The sequence below is a fragment of the Hemiscyllium ocellatum genome, chromosome 7 (assembly GCF_020745735.1).
Source record: "Hemiscyllium ocellatum isolate sHemOce1 chromosome 7, sHemOce1.pat.X.cur, whole genome shotgun sequence".
NCBI classification, from domain to species: domain Eukaryota; kingdom Metazoa; phylum Chordata; class Chondrichthyes; order Orectolobiformes; family Hemiscylliidae; genus Hemiscyllium; species Hemiscyllium ocellatum.
Window position 1 is genome coordinate 77,048,418 of NC_083407.1, and position 5,590 is coordinate 77,054,007.

Consider the following 5,590-nt stretch of genomic DNA (forward strand, 5'->3'; position numbering starts at 1 on the left):
GACTGGATGGTTGACAGTGAGGAGGAAAGACTGGGGATATAGATGGATTGATCAGATGAGCAGATCAGAGGCAGATAGAATTTCGAGGTGATGTACTTTAGAGTCATAGAGTCATTGAGATGTACAGCATGGAAACAGACCCTTTGGTCCAACCCGTCCATACCGACCAGATATCCCAACCCAACCAGATATCCCACCTGCCAGCACCTGGCCCATAGCCCTACAAACCCTTCCTATTCACATACCCATCCAAATGTCTTTTAAATGTTGCAATTGTACCAGTGTCTACCACTTCTTCTGGCAGCTCATTCCATACACATACCACCCTCTGTGTTAAAAAGTTGCCCCTTAGGTCTCTTTTATATCTTTCCCCTTTCACCCTAAACCTATGCCCTCTAGTTCTGGACTCCCCTACATCAGGGCAAAGACTTTGTCTATTTACCCTATCCACACCCCTAATGATTTTGTAAACCTCAATCAAGTCACCCCTTAGCCCCTGTCATTCCAGAGAAAACAGCCCCAGCCAATTCAGCCCCTCCCAATAGCTCAAACTCTTCAATTCTGGTAACATCTTTGTAAATCTTTTCTGAACCCTTTCAAGTTTCACAACATCTTTTTGATAGGAAGGAGGCCAGAATTTCACATATTATTCCACCAGTGTCCTAACCAATGACCTGTACAGCCGCAACATGACCTCCCAACTCCTGTACTCAATATTCTGACCAATAAAGGGAAGTATACCAAATGCCTTCTTCGCTATCCTATCTACCAGTGGGAGCACTCAATGAATGGCAGGGCACTAGCAAGGTCAGAGGGATCTTGATATACTTATCCACTGACCCCTGAAGGCAGCAGGACAAGTAAATAGAGAGGTTAAGAAGGCATACAGGACACTTGCCTCTATCAGTCATGACACAGATTAAAAGAGCAGTGGAATTACATTGGAGCTTTGATTAGGCCACAGCTGGAGTACTATGTGCATTTTTGGTCACCACACTGTAAGATGGATGTATTTGCACTGGAGGGGTTGCACAGGAGGCTTATCAGAATGTTGCCTGGAATGGAGCATTTCAGCTATGAGGAGAAGCCAGATAAGCTTGGGTTGTTTTCTTTAGAACCGACATTGGCAGGGGAGGACCTGAGTGAGATGTATACGTTGAAATGAGGCGCATAAACAGGATGGATAGGAAACAGCTGTTTGCCTTAGTTGACGGGTGAATAACAAGGGCCATAACTTTAAGGTGAAAGGAGGGATGTTTGGAGGGTATTTGAGGAAAAATATTTTGAGGTAGAAGTGGTGGGACTCTGGAGTGCACCACTTGGGAGCACAGTTGAGGTTGTGAATTAACTGCACAGAAGGTGGGTCCCATCACTAACTCACCCTTTATTTACTAGTGCACAGTACACTGGCTGTGGCCAGCCAGCTCAGAGTCAATCCTCAACTGAGGAGATTCTAATCTCCTGGTAATATTGGTCAGGCAAGGCTTTCCTGATTGGCCCTAGTTAACAACCCCAATCAATGACCTCGTAGTCAATGAGGTCAAGTTGGTCCCAATCACTACAGGTTGGAAACCCCACAACCTTTAAAAAGCACTTGGATGATCACTTGAAATGTCATAAAAATCAAGGTTATGGCCAAGTGCTTGAAAGTGGGACCGATGTAAATTTGGCGTAGATTTGTCAATACAAACATAATGAGCTGCAGAGCCTCTTCTATTCTATTCTGTATAATTTGATGATTCTATGATTCTAAATACTACAATTAATTAAAATAGCAATCTTCGGGGCCTAAACTCATGTTACCAAGAGGAGGTTTGGTTCAGACTATTAGTAGGATTATCAAAGGACAGATTGCTCATTAAGTTACCAATGGTATCAAATCTCCTGTTGCAAAGATGACTTTTTCCACAGGAGAGTAAATTGTTCAGTTGGAAATGAATCTAAAATTCCACAAGAAATAAAATGACATCATGGAACAATGTTTGAGCAACGTGTAAAAAGGATGTTGCCGACCAGCGGAGATGATTATTTTCTTTTAAGAGAGACTCTAAGGGATGGGAGAACAGTTCCTTTTCAGGAAAGGCGAGGGCATGAAACAACATATTGCGTTGGTCCCACTCTTTCCTGCAGTATCGTTAGCATTTCATCAATGACAATTGAATTGTTTCTCATGTCGCCCAACTGAGTACAACTAATTCACAACAAATAATTGGACAGGCAGTTTTAAAAGAAATGAAGACCCGAATGCCAAACTGCAAAATAATGGTGAAAATACTTTCTATAAAAATGTGGCTAACAGCAACATTTTCTGAACAAAGCTATATTTCAACTTTCAACTAATGACATTCATGAAGGTTTGCACTGTTGATCTTTGCTGTTGACAGCAGTTGAGTCTACAGGAGAACCCTCAAACTTATTGTTAAAGATAAATTTATACTTGACAGAATGATTCATTTCCTTTTTCAACATGAGCTGGATTTTTAATAACCTGAATTCCATTAACAGAAAAATGATGGAAAAAAAATGCTCTGCTGGGATTTCTGGCTCATCCAATATGAAGAGCACAAGCTCTGACTTTGATATCAGAGCAATGGCACAAAATGTGTTCTCAGACTAACAGCAAAGCTAAAAGCACTTGCCCTCATTAAACTGTAAATGACAGAGCAAATTCAGATGAATAGGTACACAGGAAAATGCAGAAATTGACAAGAAACCACCTCTCTTCATATTGAAATACACCATCCCAAAAAACATCCTGATGAATCTTCTCTGTACATGTCCTTCCTAAAGTGTGGTGACCAGAAATGCACTTTGCTATTGCCTTCATTAAAAAAAACCTCAAACTCAGGCTAACTGCAAACTCCGCTCCATGCTCACAGCAATGCGCCGGCACCTAACTTCTCTCCAGTCAGCCCTGCCTCAACTGAGGGCCACACTCTCCCAGAATTGCAAAGGAACCACTCTGTACTACATCCTCAGGAGAATTCATACTCTCAACAAACAGTATTTCAAATCCATCTCAAACATCAAAAGCTGTAAGTAAAACAAACTTTTATCTACCCACCTCCATAACGAGCGCTCCTCAAACATTCCCGTAGATTCCCCTGGTCTCTGGAACTACTCAGACGCCATTAGCCATGTGGCTGCTGCAGCTACCATCCCCACGCTGATTGATGATGTCACTTCCGCCCCCATCATGGCCACTCCCACAGCTACTTCCTCTGCTCACAATTCCTCATGCACCACACTTGGCATCACTTCTGCCCCTCACATCATCACTGATGTCACACACAGTGATTTCTGCCCCCGCCACTGCCATAGTCACCTCCACTTCTGCCCCCACCAACGCCACTCACCTGCATTCTGCTGACACGACCCCCCCCCCAACAGATCCCACTGTCACCATCCCCACCCCCCAGAACCCTGAGGGGAACACTATCCCTGCTCATGACTCCACCCCATTCCCCCCACCACCACACCCACTCCAGTTACAGGGTCCGCCCCCACTCCCAGCTCCACACTGACATCAGATCCCAGCTCCCAGCCCTGCGTGTTTTCACCATCCCTCCAGACCTTCCCCTCACCGAGGACGAACGATCAGTCCTCAGCAAAGGACTCACCTTCATCACCCTCTGTCCAGGCATCAATGAATTTAATACACGCCGTGACGGCGAACAATTCTTCCATCGCCTCCGCCTTCGAGCTTACTTTCACAATCAGGATTCCCACCCACCTTCCAAGGACCCCTTCGCCCACCTCCAACACACTGCATCCACCTGGACACCCCGCGCTGGCCTATTACCTGCCCTCAACCTTTTCATTTCCAACTGCTGCTGGGACATTAACCGCCTCAACCTGTCTACCCCACTCCAACCTCTCACCCTCACAACGCGCAGTCCACCAATCCCTCTGCTCCAATCCTGACCTCACCATCAAGCCAGCAGATAAAGGGGGCACAGTGGTAATCTGGCGCACTGACCTCTACACCTCTGAAGCCAAACGCCAACTTAAGACACCTCTTCCTATTGCCCCCTTGACCATAACCCCACACCCCATCACCAAACCATCATCTCCCAGACAATACAGAACCTCATCAGCTCAGGAGATCTCCCACCCACAGCTTCCAACCTCATAGTCCAGGAACCCCACACTGCCCGGTTCTACCTCCTTCCCAAGATCCACAACAGTAGATCTTCCGTAATTACACCGGCACTACTCCCCAACTCTTCCTCCGCTACATTGATGACTGCATTGGCGCCACCTCGTGCTCCCGCGAGGAGGTTGAGCAATTCAGCAACTTTACCAACTCATTCCACCCTGACCTTAAATTTACCTGGACCACCTCTGACACCTCCCTCCTCTTCCTGGACCTCTCCATCTCCATTAATGACGACTGACTTGATACCGACATTTTTCACAAACTTACTGACTCCCACAGCTACTTGGATTACACCTCTTCCCACCCTACCTCTTGCAAAAATGCCATCCCGTATTCCCAATTCCTCCGCCTCTGCCGTATCTGCTCCCAGGAGGACCAGTTCCACCACAGAACACACCAGATGGCCTCCTTCTTTAGAGACCGCAATTTCCCTTCCCACGTGGTTAAAGATGCCCTCCAATGCATCTTATCCACATCCTGCCCCACTGCCCTCTGACCCCGCCCCTCCAACCATAACAAGGACAGAACGCCCCTGGTGCTCACATTCCACTCCACCAACCTTCACATAAACCACATCATCCGCTGACATTTCCGTCATCTTCAAAAAGACCCCACCACCAGGGATATATTTCTCTCCCCATCCCTTTCCGCCTTCCGCAAAGACCATTCCCTCCAAGACTATCTGGTCAGGTCCACAACCCCCTTCAACCCACCCTCCTATCCTGGCATCTTCCCCTGCCACCGCAGGAACTGCAAAACCTGCGCCCACACCTCCTCCCTCACCTCCATCCAAGGCCCTAAAGGAACCTTCCACATCCATCAACGTTTTACCTGCACATCCACCAATATCATTTATTGTATCCGTTGCTCCCGATGCGGTCTCCTCTACATTGGGGAGACTGGACGTCTCCTAGCAGAGCGCTTTAGGGAACATCTCCAGGACACCCGCACCAATCAACCACATCGCCCTGTGGCCCAACATTTCAATTCACCCTCCCACTCTGCCGAGGACATGGAGGTCCTGGGCCTCCTTCACCGTCACTCGCTCACCATCAACACCTGGAGGAAGAATGCCTCATCTTCTGCCTCAGAACACTTCAACCCCAGGGCTTCAATGTGGACTTCAACAGTTTCTTCATTTCCCCTTCTCCCACCTCACCCTAGTTCCAAACTTCCACTCAGCACTGTCCCCATGACTTATCCTACCTGCCTATCTTCTTTTCCACCTATCCACTCCACCCTTCCCCTGTCACCAACCTATCACCTTCATCCCCTCCCCCACTCACCTATTGTACTCCATGCTACTTTCTCCCCACCTCACCCTCCTCTCACTTATCTCTCCACCCTTGAGGCTCTCTGCTTGTATTCCTGATGAAGGGCTTTTGCCCGAAACGTCGATTTTATTGCTCCTCAGATGCTTCCTGAACTGCT